Raw genomic sequence first — 21,719 nt, 5'->3', positions numbered from 1 at the left:
ACATTATTATTATTATTTATTGCTATAGCGCAATTTATTCCATGGCGCTTTACATGTGAGGAGGGGTATACATAATAAAAACAAGTACAATAATGTTAAACAATACAAGTCATAACTGGTACAGGAGGAGAGAGGACCCTGCCCGCGAAGGCTCACAATCTACAAGGGATGGGTGAGGATACAGTAGGCGAGGGTAGAGCTGGTTGTGCAGCGGTTTGGTCGATCGGTGGTTACTGCAGGTTATAGGCTTGTCAGAAGAGGTGGGTCTTCAGGCTCTTTTTGAAGGTTTCGATGGTAGGTGAGAGTCTGATATGTTGTGGTAGAGACTTCCAGAGTAGGGGTGATACGCGAGAGAAATCTTGTATGCGATTGCGGGAAGAGGAGATAAGAGGGAAGTAGAGAAGGAGATCTTGTGATGATCGGAGGTTGCGTGCAGGTAAGTACCGGGAGACGAGGTCACAGATGTATGGAGGAGACAGGTTGAAGATGGTTTTGTATGTCATGGTTAGGGTTTTGTACTGGAGTCTCTGGGCAATGGGGAGCCAGTGAAGGGATTGACAGAGGGGAGAAGCTGGGGAATAGCGGGGGGACAGGTCGGGCAGCAGAGTTTAGAATAGATTGGAGGGGTGCGAGAGTGTTCGAGGGGAGGCCACAGAGCAGGCGGTTGCAGTAGTCAAGGCGAGAGATAATGAGGGCATGGACTAGGGTTTTTGCAGATTTTTGGTTGAGGAATGAACGGATTCGTGAAATATTTTTGAGTTGAAGTCGGCAGGAAGTGGAAAGGGCTTGGATATGTGGTTTGAAAGAGAGATCAGCGTCAAGGATTACCCCGAAGCAGCGAGCTTGTGGGACTGGGGAGAGTGGGCAGCCATTTACTTTAATGGATAGGTTCGTTGGGGGGGTCACGTGAGATGGGGGAAAGATGATGAATTCTGTTTTGTCCATGTTAAGTTTCAGAAATCTAGCGGAGAAGAAAGATGAAATAGTGGACAGACATTGAGGAATTCTGGTTAGTAGGGATGTGATATCTGGTCCAGAGATGTAGATCTGTGTGTCGTCAGCATAGAGATGATACGGAAACCCATGAGATTCTATGAGCTGTCCCAGGCCAAAGGTCTAAATGGAGAAGAGCAGGGGTCCTAGGACTGAACCTTGTGGGACTCCGACAGATAGGGGGCGAGGTGAGGAGGTGGTGTGTGAGTGGGAGACGCTGAATGTCCGGTCTGTTAGGTATGATGAGATCCAGGATAGGGCCAAGTCTGTGATGCCAAGGGATGAGAGGGTCTGTAATAATAGGGAATGGTCCACTGTGTCAAAGGCAGCCGACAGGTCCAGGAGGAGGAGGACAGAGTAGTGTCGCTTGCTCTTGGCAGTTAAGAGGTCATTGGTGACCTTAGTAAGGGCAGTTTCAGTGGAGTGGTGTGACCGGAAGCCAGATTGTAAGCGGTCAAAGAGCAAATCAGCAAAAAGAGAAAAAGTAAAACATAACTTTTAATGTTATATAAAAGCTACCAGACGATAAAGTGCAATTAAAATAAACCACTAGATCGATTGCCACAGACTATACCATAGAGTGTCTGTCTATATTAACATCTCAGACTACCCAAAGGTACATACATGTGGCTAATTCCATGTCCAAAAAGTAATATACCTGGACAGACCAATACAAGACAATGTGAATAACAACCACAGTCTTATCGTGAATGGTTATTTAAGGGAAGGCTTATATAGCCCCTATCATATTCAATTGAAATTAATTAACTCATTCATGCCAATACAAGACAATGTGAATAACAACCACAGTCTTATCATGAATGGTTATTTAAGGGAAAGCATATATAACCCCTATCGTATTCAAATGAAATAAATAACTCATTCATGTATAGAGGAGGGGCATCAGAAAATCAGAACAGTGGTCCAAAAGAGTGCTCAATAAAGGAAGGATCTCACCCAAATGTCTAGAAGATGCCAATAGTCAGATGTCCATCGGAGTTGAGGCGAGTCAGAAAAAGGGAATAACCCTAATCAAACCCTGTAAGGGCTAACAAACCTGACACCCATAGCTCCCGCCCTGACAAGGGCAGTCCACATCTGACCCTCACAAAAATAGCCCTGCAATGTCCCTATGCATCCCAACGCGTTTCATCATTTACTGACTCTTCAGGGGATAACTGCAAATGCTGGACTTAGTACATAGTGACTAGGCTCACTCCTAGGTGACAGTGGAGTGAGACAACTTGTAACAATGGGCTAAAAATAGCCTGTTAATCAGGATAAAACGCACCCACCTGAAAATCACTCAAGTATCCACCACGGACAATCACTGCATCTTAAACCGCCACCTGTGATAGCTGACATTAAATGCCATGATTGCTACATCTGTTCCGCTCGTGGTGTGTATACCATCACAGACGCCGCGGTCCCAGCTGCCATGCTTCCGGATTGCACGCTATACCCAAACCCAAGATGGCCGCGGGGAATTCCGGTCATGCGCAATCACATATGTTTACTCCATTCGTGGTGCACAACATCATGGATGCCGTAGTCCCATTTGCCACACTTCCGGTCTACCCACTAACCTGAGACCAAAAAATGGCGGCGGGGACTTCCGTCCGGTCATGCACGGTTCGATGAACACCAGAATCAGCCGCCACACTTCCGGTCTGCAAATTGTAGCCACGACTAAAATGGCGGCGGGGACTTCCGATCATGCGCAGTTCGATGAACACCAGATTCAGCCGCCATACTTCCGGGCCACTCATTATACCCGGAACTAAGATGGCCGCTGGACCTCCGGTCATGCGCAATGAGATGAACATAAAATGTATCCATCATGTTCAAATAATGTGAATAGGATCATAGATCCATACTCATCCATTTTGCGCAAACCTGCTGAACAAATAACTATACGGCAAAATAAGGGATAAAGCGATTTAAAGTGGGAGAGCTATACCCTCAAACATGAAATATCAAGTAGCCAAGCAAAAATTTGAAAGGGTATTTCGCAGTGTATACAAAGAAGATAAAATCACACGATCCACACATACATATATACATCCTAGATATAGCAGCTATAGTTAAGTTGATCATTAAGCCCCCTAGGGGTCATGGTGTCTAGACAAAAAATCCATTTTGTCTCTTTTTGTAAAATAATACGATCCCAATTACCACCTCTAGGTGGTTTTTTAACTCTTTCGATACCCAGAAACTGAATAGAGTTAATGTTTCCTCCCTGGCACTGATGAATGTGACGCGAAATGGGGGTATCTCTTTTATGGATAATGTCCCCAATATGTTCCCCCACCCTGCGTTTGAACTCCCTGATAGTTTTACCCACATATTCCTTACCACATAAGCAGGTGGCTTTATATATAACTCCTTTGCTACTACAGTTAATAAATTCTCTGATTTCAAATTGCTGTCCTGTGACGTTACCAACAAAGTCACTGCCAATAGTGATGTGAGGACAAACCACACAATGACCACATCTATAACAGCCTTTAACATTCGTAGACAGCCAGGTAGTATTAGTGGGTCTGGAAAAATGACTATTGACCAGACGGTCTTTCAATGAGCGGCCCTTTCTATATGTAATTAAAGGTCGTGTAGATAGTTCTCTTCCAATATCTTTATCCATCAACAAAATAGACCAATGTTTAGCAAGGATGGCCCGTACTTCCTCGGACCCGTTATCAAAGGTAGTAATTAGTCTCATTTCACTTTTATTCTCAGTCGGTGGTCTAGATTTCAGGAGTTCTGATCTATTCCTACCCTTCGCATTTTTATATGCTCGTTTCAAAACATCAAGTGGGTAACCTCTATCCAAAAATCTATCTCTCAACTCCTTCGCCTGCCTCTCAAAAGATTCTTCTGTGGAACAGTTTCTACGAATTCTTAGATATTGACCTTTCGGTACACCACGTTTAAGATGCACCGGATGACTACTGTCCCACTTCAAGAAAGCATTTGTAGCAGTGGGTTTCCTATAAGTACGTGTCGAAATAATACCATCATTGCCCCTCTCAATCAAGATGTCAAGAAAAGATAAAGAACAAGAATCAAACACTGAGGTAAAGAAAAGACCGCAATCATTGTGGTTCAATAGACTAACAAATTCCAGAAAACTATCAGTCGAGCCCCTCCACAATATCAGGATGTCATCTATATATCGAACCCATAGTTCAATGCGACCCATGGCCTCAAGGCCGCTTCTGAAGATAATAGTCTCCTCCCACCAGCCCAAGAACAAGTTTGCATACGCCGGGGCACATGGACTCCCCATGGCGGTGCCCCTGAGCTGGTGGTAGATCTTCCGGTCAAATATGAAGAAAATCCTGGTAAGGCAGAATCGAAGTAGTTTGATAACAAATTCACTATGGGTCCGATATTGACAGCCTCTAGTATTTAAAAAGTACATAACAGCTTCCAACCCCCTATCATGAGGTATGGAGGTGTACAAGGCCTCGACATCAATACTAGCCAAATTAACCTCAGAATCAATGCACAGTCCCTCAATTCTCCGAAGAAGATCGGGGGTATCCTGTACAAAGGATTGCAAAGAGGCAGCAAAAAGTTTTAGGACGCGATCCAGATAAATGCCAATATTATGGCTTACACTGCCAATACCTAATACTATGGGCCTGCCTTTTAAAGGCGATAGGCCTTTGTGTAATTTTGGTAAGCAGTAAAAAGTAGCCATCGTTGTTTCTTTTGGCATTAAAAAATCAAATTCAGATTTATCAATGACCTTCAGAGATAAACCTTGATCGAGGATATCTCTGAGCTCCATCAGATATTCAGAGGTGGGATTATGAGCCAGCACTTCATAGCTCACTCTATCTTCAAGCAGTGTTTCACACATTTTAGAGTACTGTATAACATCAAGGATGACCACATTGCCACCCTTATCTGAGGGTTTAATGACAATGTGGTCATCCTGTTCAAGCCTATTTATAACTCTCATCTCCGCCTTAGTGCAATTGTACCTAGAGAACATCTTTTTTCCATTTATGGATTTCAAATCTTGTGTAACTAGGTTTTCAAAGATATCAATTGCAGAGACGTCTCCAGTGGGAGGAGGCATTTTGATGCTTTTATTTTTAAGGTCTGTAAAAGGACCCCTTCCAGCATCGTTAGGATTAATATCCCCAATACTATTTAATAGGCGTACATCAGACAGTAACTCAAAAGGAATCCCCATATCAGCACAGGCGCGATGATCCTGTTGAAGAAAAAACTTCCTCCAGCGTAACTTGCGTAAAAACAAGTTTAAATCTTTCACAGATCGAAACAAATCAATATCTGTACTGGGGACAAAACTGAGACCTTTTTTCAAGACATGTAATTCCTCACGACTAAAAGCCTTGGAGGACAGATTTATCACCTGTATATCATTTGGAGCCATAGTTTTAAAGGTTTGATTAGGAACACGATTGAAAGACATAATACTAGTAGAGCAGTTGTCTTCAGAAGTAATCGCTATTTCCGAACTGGTTGGCGATTCCTCAGGGGATAACTTTGCTCTAAAAAATGTGCTCCTGTATTGAGATCAGTTCTATCAGAGGGACCACGATTACCACGACTTCTTCCTCTACCTCTATTTCTCCCCCTATGATTTCTCCCCCTCCCCCTATTCAAATATTTTGAATGATAGACTGAAAGATCAAGTTGAGGTAACTAAAAAGTTCTCTACGTAGACTGATTTTTCTTTGAAAGAGTGTAAACTTGAAACCCACCTCGAACGCTTTCAGTATCATTTAAAGGAACGCAAACACCGTCAATATTTGAGGGATGCACAAGATTTTAAGGACAATAAGGCCTATTTAGTTATAGGCACTCGCATGAGTAATATTGATGCTGACACGGAATTATCCTCTACTGATACCGATTTTTCTGATACCGAAGGGAGGGGGAGAAATCATAGGGGGAGAAATAGAGGTAGAGGAAGAAGTCGTGGTAATCGTGGTCCCTCTGATAGAACTGATCTCAATACAGGAGCACATTTTTTAGAGCAAAGTTATCCCCTGAGGAATCGCCAACCAGTTCGGAAATAGCGATTACTTCTGAAGACAACTGCTCTACTAGTATTATGTCTTTCAATCGTGTTCCTAATCAAACCTTTAAAACTATGGCTCCAAATGATATACAGGTGATAAATCTGTCCTCCAAGGCTTTTAGTCGTGAGGAATTACATGTCTTGAAAAAAGGTCTCAGTTTTTTCCCTAGTACTGATTTTGATTTGTTTCGATCTGTGAAAGATTTAAACTTGTTTTTACACAAGTTACGCTGGAGGAAGTTTTTTCTTCAACAGGATCATCGCGCCTGTGCTGATATGGGGATTCCTTTTGAGTTACTGTCTGATGTACGCCTATTAAATAGTATTGGGGATATTAATCCTAACGATGCTGGAAGGGGTCCTTTTACAGACCTTAAAAATAAAAGCATCAAAATGCCTCCTCCCACTGGAGACGTCTCTGCAATTGATATCTTTGAAAACCTAGTTACACAAGATTTGAAATCCATAAATGGAAAAAAGATGTTCTCTAGGTACAATTGCACTAAGGCGGAGATGAGAGTTATAAATAGGCTTGAACAGGATGACCACATTGTCATTAAACCCTCAGATAAGGGTGGCAATGTGGTCATCCTTGATGTTATACAGTACTCTAAAATGTGTGAAACACTGCTTGAAGATAGAGTGAGCTATGAAGTGCTGGCTCATAATCCCACCTCTGAATATCTGATGGAGCTCAGAGATATCCTCGATCAAGGTTTATCTCTGAAGGTCATTGATAAATCTGAATTTGATTTTTTAATGCCAAAAGAAACAACGATGGCTACTTTTTACTGCTTACCAAAATTACACAAAGGCCTATCACCTTTAAAAGGCAGGCCCATAGTATCAGGTATTGGCAGTGTAAGCCATAATATTGGCATTTATATGGATCGCGTCCTAAAACCTTTTGTTGCCCCTTTGCAATCCTTTGTACAGGATACCCCCGATCTTCTTCGGAGAATTGAGGGACTGTGCATTGATTCTGAGGTTAATTTGGCTAGTATTGATGTCGAGGCCTTGTACACCTCCATACCTCATGATAGGGGGTTGGAAGCTGTTATGTACTTTTTAAATACTAGAGGCTGTCAATATCGGACCCATAGTGAATTTGTTATCAAACTACTTCGATTCTGTCTTACCAGGAATTTCTTCATATTTGACCGGAAGATCTACCACCAGCTCAGGGGCACCGCCATGGGGAGTCCATGTGCCCCGGCGTATGCAAACTTGTTCTTGGGCTGGTGGGAGGAGACTATTATCTTCAGAAGCGGCCTTGAGGCCATGGGTCGCATTGAACTATGGGTTCGATATATAGACGACATCCTGATATTGTGGAGGGGCTCGACTGATAGTTTTCTGGAATTTGTTAGTCTATTGAACGACAATGATTGCGGTCTTTTCTTTACCTCAGTGTTTGATTCTTGTTCTTTATCTTTTCTTGACATCTTGATTGAGAGGGGCAATGATGGTATTATTTCGACACGTACTTATAGGAAACCCACTGCTACAAATGCTTTCTTGAAGTGGGACAGTAGTCATCCGGTGCATCTTAAACGTGGTGTACCGAAAGGTCAATATCTAAGAATTCGTAGAAACTGTTCCACAGAAGAATCTTTTGAGAGGCAGGCGAAGGAGTTGAGAGATAGATTTTTGGATAGAGGTTACCCACTTGATGTTTTGAAACGAGCATATAAAAATGCGAAGGGTAGGAATAGATCAGAACTCCTGAAATCTAGACCACCGACTGAGAATAAAAGTGAAATGAGACTAATTACTACCTTTGATAACGGGTCCGAGGAAGTACGGGCCATCCTTGCTAAACATTGGTCTATTTTGTTGATGGATAAAGATATTGGAAGAGAACTATCTACACGACCTTTAATTACATATAGAAAGGGCCGCTCATTGAAAGACCGTCTGGTCAATAGTCATTTTTCCAGACCCACTAATACTACCTGGCTGTCTACGAATGTTAAAGGCTGTTATAGATGTGGTCATTGTGTGGTTTGTCCTCACATCACTATTGGCAGTGACTTTGTTGGTAACGTCACAGGACAGCAATTTGAAATCAGAGAATTTATTAACTGTAGTAGCAAAGGAGTTATATATAAAGCCACCTGCTTATGTGGTAAGGAATATGTGGGTAAAACTATCAGGGAGTTCAAACGCAGGGTGGGGGAACATATTGGGGACATTATCCATAAAAGAGATACCCCCATTTCGCGTCACATTCATCAGTGCCAGGGAGGAAACATTAACTCTATTCAGTTTCTGGGTATCGAAAGAGTTAAAAAACCACCTAGAGGTGGTAATTGGGATCGTATTGTTTTACAAAAAGAGACAAAATGGATTTTTTGTCTAGACACCATGACCCCTAGGGGGCTTAATGATCAACTTAACTATAGCTGCTATATCTAGGATGTATATATGTATGTGTGGATCGTGTGATTTTATCTTCTTTGTATACACTGCGAAATACCCTTTCAAATTTTTGCTTGGCTACTTGATATTTCATGTTTGAGGGTATAGCTCTCCCACTTTAAATCGCTTTATCCCTTATTTTGCCGTATAGTTATTTGTTCAGCAGGTTTGCGCAAAATGGATGAGTATGGATCTATGATCCTATTCACATTATTTGAACATGATGGATACATTTTATGTTCATCTCATTGCGCATGACCGGAGGTCCAGCGGCCATCTTAGTTCCGGGTATAATGAGTGGCCCGGAAGTATGGCGGCTGAATCTGGTGTTCATCGAACTGCGCATGATCGGAAGTCCCCGCCGCCATTTTAGTCGTGGCTACAATTTGCAGACCGGAAGTGTGGCGGCTGATTCTGGTGTTCATCGAACCGTGCATGACCGGACAGAAGTCCCCGCCGCCATTTTTTGGTCTCAGGTTAGTGGGTAGACCGGAAGTGTGGCAAATGGGACTACGGCATCCATGATGTTGTGCACCACGAATGGAGTAAACATATGTGATTGCGCATGACCGGAATTCCCCGCGGCCATCTTGGGTTTGGGTATAGCTTGCAATCCGGAAGCATGGCAGCTGGGACCGCGGCGTCTGTGATGGTATACACACCACGAGCGGAACAGATGTAGCAATCATGGCATTTAATGTCAGCTATCACAGGTGGCGGTTTAAGATGCAGTGATTGTCCGTGGTGGATACTTGAGTGATTTTCAGGTGGGTGCGTTTTATCCTGATTAACAGGCTATTTTTAGCCCATTGTTACAAGTTGTCTCACTCCACTGTCACCTAGGAGTGAGCCTAGTCACTATGTACTAAGTCCAGCATTTGCAGTTATCCCCTGAAGAGTCAGTAAATGATGAAACGCGTTGGGATGCATAGGGACATTGCAGGGCTATTTTTGTGAGGGTCAGATGTGGACTGCCCTTGTCAGGGCGGGAGCTATGGGTGTCAGGTTTGTTAGCCCTTACAGGGTTTGATTAGGGTTATTCCCTTTTCCTGACTCGCCTCAACTCCGATGGACATCTGACTATTGGCATCTTCTAGACATTTGGGTGAGATCCTTCCTTTATTGAGCACTCTTTTGGACCACTGTTCTGATTTTCTGATGCCCCTCCTCTATACATGAATGAGTTATTTATTTCATTTGAATACGATAGGGGTTATATATGCTTTCCCTTAAATAACCATTCATGATAAGACTGTGGTTGTTATTCACATTGTCTTGTATTGGCATGAATGAGTTAATTAATTTCAGTTGAATATGATAGGGGCTATATATATGCCTTCCCTTAAATAACCATTCACGATAAGACTGTGGTTGTTATTCACATTGTCTTGTATTGGTCTGTCCAGGTATATTACTTTTTGGACATGGAATTAGCCACATGTATGTACCTTTGGGTAGTCTGAGATGTTAATATAGACAGACACTCTATGGTATAGTCTGTGGCAATCGATCTAGTGGTTTATTTTAATTGCACTTTATCGTCTGGTAGCTTTTATATAACATTAAAAGTTATGTTTTACTTTTTCTCTTTTTGCTGATTTGCTATTTATTTTTAGAGAGATTGTGGACTTGTATTCCACTTAGTGCTGTATTTTCCTTCTATAAGCGGTCAAAGAGGGAACAAGAAGAGAGATGGGAGGACAGTTCAAGGTAGACGTGTTGTTCCAGTAGCTTGGAGGCATAGGGGAGAAGTGATATAGGGCAATAGCTAGATACAGAGGATGGGTCAAGAGAGGGCTTTTTGAGGATAGGTGTGATGGAGGCATGTTTAAAGCTTGAGGGGAAAACACCAGTTGTTAGTGATAGGTTGAAGAGATGGGTTAGGGTTGGGATGAAGACTTTGGTGAGGTTTGGGATGAAGTGGGATGGGATCGGGTCAAGTGCACAGGTGGTGAGATGTGATCTTGAGAGTAGAGTGGAGAGTCGATCTTCTGTGGTGGTTGAGAAGTTGGTTTTGGAGGTGGAGGGCTGGGAAGTCGGGAGGAAGGGCTCCGGGGGTTGTTGACCAAAACTGTCTCTGATGTTATCAATCTTCTGCTTGAAAAATGATGCAAAGTCTTCAGCTGAGATGAGTGGGGAGGGAGGAGGTGCTGGGGGACGGAGGAGAGAATTGAAGGTGTTGAATAACTGTTTAGGGTTGTGAGACAGGGAGGATATGAGAGATGAGAAGTAGGTTTGTTTAGCTGTGGCGAGTGTGGTCTTGAAAGTAGTGAGGGACTGTTTGAATGCGATGAAGTGCTCGTTGGAGTGGGATCTTTTCCATCTGCGCTCAGCAGCCCTGGACGCTCGCCTCAGTTCTTTGATCAGGCTGGTGTGCCAGGGCTGTCTGTTGATTTTGCGAGCTTTGGTATGTGTAAGTGGGGCAGCAGATTCCAAAGCTACAGCTATTGTGGTGTTATATAGAGCAGCAGCATCATCCGCATTGTGTAAGGAACTTATATCTGTGAGAGGGAGGAGGGATTCAGAGAATGAGTGTAGGTCAAAGTGTTTAAGATTTCTGCGAGGGTGTGAAAGTTTGTGGGGTGGGGATTGTAGACATGGAGTGGAGAGGGAAGAGAATGTGAGAAGGTTGTGGTCAGAGAGAGGAAGAGGTGAGTTAGAGAGGTTAGATAGGGAGCAGAGGCGGGTGAAGATGAGGTCCAGTGTGTGGCCATCTTTGTAGGTGGCTGTAGAAGACCATTGAGTGAGGCCGAAGGAGGAAGTGAGAGATAGAAGTTTAGTGGCAGCTGAGAGGGAAGTGTCAATGGGGATGTTGAAGTCGCCCATGATGATAGTAGGGATGTCCGCGGAAAGGAAATGAAGTAGCCAGGTGGTGAAGTGGTCAAAGAAGGTGGTGGCTGGCCCTGGGGGCGGTAGATGACAGCCAGTTGGAGGTTGGAGGGGGAGTAGATGCACACAGAGTGCACCTCAAAGGAAGGGAGGGTAACAGAGTGTGGCAGTGGGATTGGGGTGAAGGAGCAGGTATCTGACAGGAGAAAAACAACTCTTCCGCCATGTTTGCTGCTGGGGCGGGGGGTGTGAGAAAGGTGGAAGCCACCATATGAAAGTGCAGCATGAGAGGCTGTGTCAGAAGGGGTGAGCCAGGTTTCGGTGATGGCGAGGAAGGAAAGTTTGGTAGTAACAAAAAGATCATGGATGTAGGAAAGCTTGTTGCAGACAGAGCGAGCGTTCCACAGAGCTCCTGTTAGTGGGACTGGGGAAGCGGGGGGCTGGGTGAATGGGTATAAGGTTGGAGTGGTTACGGAAGGTTGTGATAGAGCGTGGATGGGAGGTAGAAATGACTGTGGGAATGTGGTGAGGAGGACCAGGATTTGGAGAGATATCACCAGCAGTGAGAAGGAGCAGAGAAAGTGTTAGCAGGTGGGAGCAGGAGAGGGCATGAGGGGGCTGTCTGTGTTTGGAGACAGAGGATTGTATGTTTAGGAACAGTTTTGAGGAGGAGGTAAGGTGGATGGGGAGGATTGAAGAAGAGATGAACAGTTCCTTACTAGGAGTAGGGATTAGGGGAATTAGCAGAAAGTGAAGGATTATAGGGGTGAAAGTGAAAACAAACAGAAACATTGTTTACAGTGACTGTGTACAGTTACCTTCAGTTCCCTTCTGGTTCAATTCTGGTTTTAATTCTAAAATTTATCTTCACACTTCTAGGACACACTTATAGGAATCACACTGCAGACTGAAGTCTATGCAGACTTGAGCTATGCAATATATGTACAACTAAGTGCAGTCAGGTGTGAAGCAGAGAGGAGTGGTCTCTGCTCATCTTGGTCAGGGAATTAAGGGTGGACCAGATGCATACAATCAAGCATTGAGTAAACAAGTTCATAAATAACACTGGGGTAAGCTGGGGTTAGCTGAAAGGCATACCAAGTGAATGCTAGGTGCAGAGGCAAGTCTATGTGCAAAGCTGGGTGATGTACTATGTGCTCTTCGTAGACAGACAGCAGGAGAGCAGGAGAGCTGGGTGGATGAACATACCATGTGAATGCTTACATCTGGATTTCTGTCTAAATATCTCAAAAACAGGATTTAGAGAAAGCCACCAATGGAACTATTCACTGTAATAAGTCAATTTGGACTCTATATGGCCTCTGATTTGACATTGTCCCATTTTTTGTTAGACATGCACACATATATCCAACCAGTCCCTCATAACTCAATGAAGGGCAAAAGAAGAGATCCCACAATAAACTTGAATTAAAAGGTATATATTTTTATTATTAACAAAATTCTAAAAACAATGTGAATAAGCAGCAAGATAGCCATGATAGAGGACACCTAATTGAAAAAATGGGCTATAACATTATGCAGGGTATTGCACAGATCAAAACACATGAGTAAAGGGTTATATAATGTAAATCTGTTATAATAAATGATAAACAATGAGGAATTCCAAGTGGAGACTAATCCCCTAATACAATAATTAAACCATCCTGATTAAATCCATGCTGCATAAGCGAAATACACCATACACATGCTGTCAAAAAAACCCTTGCCGAATGGCAATAAGCCACAAAGGAGATAACCGTTACCAAAGCTCCATTATGAGGACCATAAATCAGTCCAAAGTAAACCCGAATAGGAAAAATAAAATGAGCCAATGATATCTACCTGTGGCGCTGGATCAAAAGGTGTCCCCACACCCCGACGCGCGTTTCGCCGCCAGCTTCTTCCGGGGGCTAATTTATGGTCCTCATAATGGAGCTTTGGTAACGGTTGTCTCCTTTGCGGCTTATTGCCATTCGGCAAGGGTGATGTCATGCCTGGAAGCAAGGAGGGTTCCCCTTGCCAGGTAACACCAGCATTCAACACTTTTCCTGACTTCAGACCAGAAGGGTGAGCTCTAAGACCTGGTTTCAGGAGATCTTCCCTATAAGTTCTGGCCTGGAGGTGGGGTTAGTTAGTCTGTGAGAGAGAGTGAGAGAAGGAAAGAAGTGAAAGAGAACCTGGGAAGTGGAGCTGTGACCAAGCTCACCCCAGAGCTGAGTGCTAAAAACCGGATGCCGGAGTCCATGGCTGCGCAGGTGCAGAAGTCCTAGCAGCTAAATCCGGAGGACAGGGGACTGCAGGTCTCCTGGACCCATCAACCACCCATCGGCACAGCAGCACTCTAGAGCCCGGAGCTGCCACAAAGGAGCGACACCTGTAGTAGGCTCAAGCTGCCTGCCATCCGGGCAAGGACTTAAGGACAAAGAGGAACAGAGGCCCAAGCATAGCTTTAGGCAGCCAGGACCTCAGAAAACAGTGCAATAGGAAGGCCTCCAAACCCATCTGGCTTAGGGGAACCTAAATTGCTTCCAGGCTGCCCAGATTTCTATACCAACTGTTATCAGTGCCCCGGTCTGCATTTCAAATCATTAAGTAATGGTAAAGGAAACCCTTGTGCACTGGCGTAGCGTGGGGGGGGCGGTCCGCCCCAGGCTGCATGTGTGTGGGGGCGGCGCGGCAGCAGCAATTCCACCCTGCAGTGCAGTGCAGCGGCGGGCAGGGAGCGATGCGATCATGGCAGCTCCGCTGCCTGCAAGAGTGAATAGCAGGAACGGAGCGGCAAGGGTCCGTCCTGCTTCCTGCCCGGAGGCCGCGCTTCCTGTTTCACACAGAGGAGCGCCGCTGAATGACGTCATCATTCAGCGGCCGCTGCTGTGTGAGGGAGGAAGCGCTGGCGATGCTGCGGACAGGTGAGAGGAGAGAGGTGGTGTCTTGTGTGTATGTATGTGTGTATGTATGTATGTATGTCTCTGTGTGTGTATGTCTGTGTGTATGATGGAGCAGGCAGTGATGGGAGTGATGGTCTAGAAGGCAGTGATGGGGTGAAGGAGCAGACAATGATGGGGGTGATGGAGAAGGCAGTGATGGGGTGATGAAGCAGGCAGTGATGGGGGTGATGGAGCAGGCAGTGATGGGGGTGATGGAGCAGGCAGTGATGGGGTGATGGAGCAGGCAGTGATGGGGTGATGGAGCAGACAATGATGGGGTGATGGAGCAGACAATGATGGGGTGATGGAGCAGGCAGTGATGGGGTGATGGAGCAGACAATGATGGGGTGATGGAGCAGGCAGTGATGGGGTGATAGAGCAGACAATGATGGGGTGATGGAGAAGGCAGTGATGGGGTGATGGAGCAGACAATGATGGGGTGATGGAGCAGGCAGTGATGGGGTGATGGAGCAGGCAGTGATGGGGTGATGGAGCAGACAATGATGGGGTGATGGAGCAGGCAGTGATGGGGTGATAGAGCAGACAATGATGGGGTGATGGAGCAGACAATGATGGGGTGATGGAGCAGGCAGTGAGGGGAGTGATGGGGGTGATGGAGCAGGCAATGATGGGGTGATGGAGCAGACAATTATGGGAGTGATGGAGCAGGCAGTGATGGGGTGATGGAGCAGACAATGATGGGAGTGATGGGGGTGATGGAGCAGGCAATGATGGGGGTGATGGAGAAGGCAGTGATGGGGTGATGGAGAAGGCAGTGATGGGGTGATGGAGAAGGCAGTGATGGGGTGATGGAGAAGGCAATGATGGGAGTGATGGGGTGATGGAGCAGGCAATGATGGGGGTGATGGAGAAGGCAGTGATGGGGTGATGGAGAAAGCAGTGATGGGGTGATGGAGAAGGCAATGATGGGAGTGATGGCGTGATGGAGCAGGCAATGATGGGGGTGATGGAGCAGGCAATGATGGGGTGATGGAGCAGACAATGATGGGAGTGATGGGGTGATGGAGCAGGCAATGATGGGAGTGATGGGGAGAAGGCAGTGATGGGGTGATGGAGAAGGCAGTGATGGGGAGAAGACAATGATGGGGTGATGGTCGAGAGGGCAATGATGGGGTTGTGGGTGAGAATGCAATGATGGTGGTGGTGGAAAGGGCAATAAATGGGGGTGGTGGAGGAGGAGGAAATGATGGAGGTGGTGGAATGGGCAATGATGGGAGTGGTGGGGGAGAAAGCAAAGATAGTGGTGGAGAAGAAAATGATGGAGGTGGGGGAGAGGACAATAATGGGATGCGAGGGGAGGAGGACAATGAGGGGTGTGGGGGATTGGGATATACATAATAAAGGAGACTATGTAATATATACCTGTATGTGTGTGTGTGTGGCTATATAACATCAATAATCTATATATATATGTATATATACACACACGTAGCTTTGACGCCATAAAAGGAGGGGGGCCCGGACACATTTCTTGCACAGGGACCCCAAGCTGTCAGTGTCCACCCCCTGTCCGCCAAAATAATTTGTACTTTCTGGGTTTTTTTCTGTCACATTATTAAAAATTAGTATTAAAAAAAGCCATTAGGTCTTCATCCAGCATCATCAAGCTAATACATACATATAGAGAACTGCAAGAAGTTGAAAGTCTAGAAATTTAGAAATAATAGCAGAGTTAGTAGCAGACTAAAAATTAGATCTTTGAGTGTAGTGTGGGCTCTTCGGATGCTTCCGAATTATCAACGACCAAAGGGGCGGCAAATTTTTCGACCGCCCCGGGCGCCACAAACAGTTGCTACGCCACTGCCCTTGTGTCTTCAGTCATTCCCTACTCCCTCAGTCCTGCACCCCAAGGTCCACAATCCCTTGTAAAAACTTTACTGGTAGCTTTGGGGCCCTGCTCCACCTATGGAGAGCAGAACCATCCCAGCTATGTCAACATCTGCCCCAGTGGTCTCCTTAAGCAGTGTCAGCCATCCATTGCAGAACACCACAGGTGGCCTCACGTTAAATCCACTTTAAAGTTTCCCTCTGTATTTTTATTTCACGCCCAGGGCCACGGACTGGGTCACCGCTGCCGTGACATCCCCTGAAGAACTGACCCCACGGCCCTGGTGGGCGCCGCATTAGGAGTGACAAACCACTTTTATATTTCAGTTCTTTACAAACACGGCTATGTGAAACTATATTTTTGAACAGTTATACAGATTTTATAAGAAAAATAAGGTATGGTTATCTTTTACAAGGTGTTTTTTATTTTTTATTTTTCTAAATATTTCTTTTGCTTTTCTAGTGTGATACGCATATGCACTAAAGCTAGTCTTACACAAGGGACAGCAGGAGAGCCAGCATGATAGATCTCTCTCCTGTCCCTTTAACCTGTCGGCTCCCTCACTGTCCACCTATCCCACATCACACTTGGTGAAATCAAAATGAGAGGGCTAACAGGATGTATTTCAACCTGGATCACATCTTCATCATCAATTTAGTGATGATTTTAGACCAGGACCTGAATCTCAGCTGTAGTCATGACTCAGCCCAAGATCCAATGAATTAAACTGAGAATTGGGAATAACAGTTGCATTATAACATGATATCTAGTGTGGGTCACAACCTCAACCCAAGGTTTAAAGAATCTCAGCTTTAAAATGAGCCATGGATCAATGATGTAGCTGATATTCAGGCTGAATAAAGACCTTTAGTAGCCAGGAGTAGAGTTGAGCGATACCGTCCGATACTTCAAAGTATCGTATCGGATGGTATCGGCCGATCTTTAAAAAAAGTATCGGTATCGCCGATTCCGATACCGGAAGTCCCATTCAAGTCTATGGGACTTCCGGTATCGGAATAAGAAAAACCCTTTCCTGCCCTTGTACAGCCTCTCTGGGGTCTGTACGGGCCTTTCGGGGGGCTGTGCCGGCCTGCCAGGGGGTCTGTGCAGGCTCCGGTGGTCTGTGCCGGCCTGCCGGTGGTCTGTGCAGGCTCCGGGGGGCTGTGCCGGCCTAGCCGGGGGGCTGTGCCGGCCTGCCGGGGGGCTGTGCCGGCCTGCCGGGGGGCTGTGCCAGCCTGCCGGTGGTCTGTGCAGGCTACGGGGGTCTGTGCAGGCATCGTCCGGTGGGACTACAAGTCCCATCGGGCGATGCCTGCTACCATGACAGTGATTGACACATTAGCCAATGATGGGACAGTAGTAGTCCCATCATCCGGCTAATGTGTTAAATGTAAAAAAAAAAAAAAAAAAAAAAAAAAATTACATGCTACATACATACAACATGCATACTACATACATGCTACATTCATACTACATACTACATACATGCTACATTCATACTACATAAATACTACATGCAACATACATACTACATATATACTACATGCATGCTACATACATACTGCATGCTACATACATACCACATATATACTACATACATACTACATGCATGCTACATGCATGCTACATGCTACATACATAACACATATATACTACATGCATGCTACATACATACTACATGCTACATACTACATATATACTACATGCATGCTACATACTACATGCTACATACATACTACATATATACTACATGCATGCTACATACATACTGCATGCTACATGCATGCTACATACATACTACATACATACTACATGCTACATACATACTACATATATACTACATACATACTACATACATACTACATGCATGCTACATGCATGCTACATACATACCACATACATAACACATATATACTACATGCATGCTACATACATACTACATGCTACATACATACCATATACATACTACATGCATGCTACATACATACTACATGCATGCTACATACATACTACATGCTACATACATACTACATATATACTACATGCATGCTACATACATACTACATGCTACATACATACTACATATATACTACATGCATGCTACATACTACATGCTACATACATACTACATATATACTACATGCATGCTACATACATACTACATGCATGCTACATACATACTACATGCTACATACATACCACATACATACTACATATATACTACATGCATGCTACATACATACTGCATGCTACATGCATGCTACATACATACTACATACATACTACATGCTACATACATACCACATATATACTACATACATACAATACATTCATACAATACATACATAGACATACAGTACATATAACATAGAGTAACATACTTACCAATACTTGTCACATTGTTCCCCGAAGCCATTGTCTTTTCCGGAATAAATATTAACATAACAAACCACAAAAATACTCACCCACGATCCGAAGCAGTCCACGAGTGTGTCCCACGACGATCTTGGGTAGAGAACTGCAGCATCAGCTGTTGCTGCCGTTCTCTACGGGCTGCAGGAATCCAATGACGGAAGGTAGGTATCCTTCCGCACTGTATTCCTCCGCCACTTAAAAAAAAAAAAAGTCCCTAGTCTCACTTTATGCCATTGCTGTGTGGGAAATTCCCACGCAGCAATGGCATAAAGTGAGACTAGGGACTCTTTTTTTTTTTAAGTGGCGGAGGAATACAGTGCGGAAGGATACCTACCTTCCGTCATTGGATTCCTGCAGCCCGTAGAGAACGGCAGCATCATCTGATGCTGCAGTTCTCTACCCAAGATCGTCGTGGGACACACTTGTGGACTGCTTCGGATCGTGGGTGAGTATTTTTGTGGTTTGTTATGTTAATATTTATTCCGGAAAAGACAATGGCTTCGGGGAACAATGTGACAAGTATTGGTAAGTATGTTACTCTATGTTATATGTACTGTATGTCTATGTATGTATTGTATGAATGTATTGTATGTATGTAGTATATATGTGGTATGTATGTAGCATGTAGTATGTATGTAGCATGCATGTAGTATATATGTAGTATGCAGTATGTATGTAGTATGTATGTGGTATGTATGTAGCATGTAGTATGTATGTAGCATGCATGTAGCATGCATGTAGTATGTATGTAGCATGCATGTAGTATGTATGTAGCATGCATGTAGTATGTATGTAGTATGTATGTAGCATGCAGTATGTATGTAGCATGTATGTAGTATGTATGTAGTATATATGTAGTATGTATGTAGCATGTAGTATGTATGTAGCATGCATGTAGTATATATGTAGTATGTATGTAGCATGCATGTAGTATGTATGTAGTATGTATGTAGTATGTATGTAGCATGCAGTATGTATGTAGCATGTATGTAGTATGTATGTAGTATATATGTAGTATGTATGTAGCATGCATGTAGTATGTATGTAGCATGTAGTATGTATGTAGCATGCATGTAGTATGTATGTAGCATGTATGTAGTATGTATGTAGCATGTATGTAGTATGTATGTAGCATGTAGTATGTATGTAGCATGCATGTAGTATGTATGTAGTATTTTTTTTTTTTTTTTAACATTTAACACATTAGCCGGATGATGGGACTACTACTGTCCCATCATTGGCTAATGTGTCAATCACTGTCATGGTAGCAGGCATCGCCCGATGGGACTTGTAGTCCCATCGGACGATGCTTGCACAGACCCCCGGACATCAGCACAGCCCCCCGGCAGGCCGGCACAGCCCCCCGGCAGGCCGGTACAGACCCCCACAGGGTGCACAGACCACCGGCAGGCCGGCACAGCCCCCCGGCAGGCCGGTACAGACCCCGGGCAGTCCACACAGCCCCCCGGCAGGCCGGCACAGCCCCCCGGCAGGCCGGCAGAGACCCCCGGAAGGCCCGAAATGACGGCGCATCATGATGCGCACACACCACGCATCATGATGACGTCAGGCCGTCAATCAACTGAACTTCCGATTCCGATGCCGAATTCCGATATTGAAAAAATATCGGAAGTCGGTATCGGAATTCCGATACAGCAAGTATCGGCCGATACCCGATACTTGCGGTATCGGAATGCTCAACACTAGCCAGGAGGTATCTTTTGTCCTTGGCTACTGAGTTACCACCCTTCAAGGATGGATGACTTAATAAGCAGTGAAAAGGTTAAAAAAAACTTTCTCTGAGGCCCATTGTCAGGACATATGTTGCAGAGAGCATAGATATTCTATGAAAAAAGAATGATTGTATTAAAGGGTATCTGTTACCAGGTTGTTTCTGTAATAAGCAAAAATGTCAGCACAATGAGCTGGGAAAAGGTGACATCATATTTAAATGCTTATAAATAGGAATAATGAAATAAATAGCTGTTCCAACTCATTGTAAAACAGTGCAGGACACACTGTGAACATACAATTAAATCAGAAGAAAGAAAAAGTGCAGAAACGTCCATGGTATGTTATGGTAAAAAATCACCAATCTTTATTAAAGTACCAAGTAAAATAGCATATGTAGCTAAAAAAAAGTGACACATGAAAGACAACAGAGTGGAGGTAAACAGTAATCGTAAATAGGTAGTATAATGATTATAGCATAAAACCTGGTTATACAAATAAGTATAAGAGACTTATGGTCACAGGAGAAGAGCCACCAAGGGCTAACAATAAATAGGTGGCCAGCAAGAAAATAAATAAAGGGAAAAGTCCCAAGCCGATTACCAAGGCCGACAACACAACCAAATAGTACCAATGCGACCAAAGAAATAAATGAGGCACATACCAGGAAATCACAGCTGGCATAAGCGCCAGGGGTTAGTAAGGAAAAAGTGTCTGTCATTACAAATCAAGTAGGAAAAAAGGAAAAACTTTTTCCGAAACGCGCGTTGGGGTTGGCAGAGCGTCGAATTCAGTGTCCCCCTTTTTTTCCGGGTATGTGCCTCATTTATTTCTTTTTCTTCGCATTGGTACTATTTGGTTGTATTGTATTTATACTTAATTGCATAACCAGGTTTTGTGCTATAATCATTATGCTACCTATTTAGGATTACTGTTTACCTCCGCTCTGCTGTCTTTCATGTGTCATTTTTTTTTAGCCACATATGCTATTTTACTTGGTACTTTAATAAAGATTGGTGATGTTTTACCATAACATACCCTGGACGTTTCTGCACTGTTTCTTTCTTCTGATTTAACAGGTTGTTGCTGTGTAATCTGAGTATAGCATGAGATCGGGGATGAGACATAGATTTCAGGTTGTATCAAGTTTTAGGTTGTATGCTGTTGTTTCCATACAATGAATGTTTTATCGCCAGGAGACTCTCACAGCCCAGTCTAGCTCCCTTTTACCAATTAGGCCAACTCCGCCCCCTCCTCTGATAAGCAGCTCACTGTCAACAGACTATGTGCACAGAGAGCTGTTTGGTGGGCAAGTTTAGATTTCTGAACTATGCTAGATGCTGCATCTAAAAACTCTGATTGTATCACAATTGCTGCACCCAGTAATCTAAGTGACACATTGTTGGACTCAGGGTCTCTTTTCCTACATCATGCTGCTCTCAGATGAGAAAGGAAAAACCTGCTGACAGATTTCCTTTAATGGGCTTTTCAA

Source organism: Dendrobates tinctorius, unplaced genomic scaffold (assembly GCF_039654945.1).
Source record: "Dendrobates tinctorius isolate UK_male_01 unplaced genomic scaffold, ASM3965494v1 ptg000067l, whole genome shotgun sequence".
Lineage (NCBI taxonomy): Eukaryota > Metazoa > Chordata > Amphibia > Anura > Dendrobatidae > Dendrobates > Dendrobates tinctorius.
The sequence above is the reverse complement of the archived record's forward strand: the minus strand, read 5'-3'. Positions refer to the sequence as shown.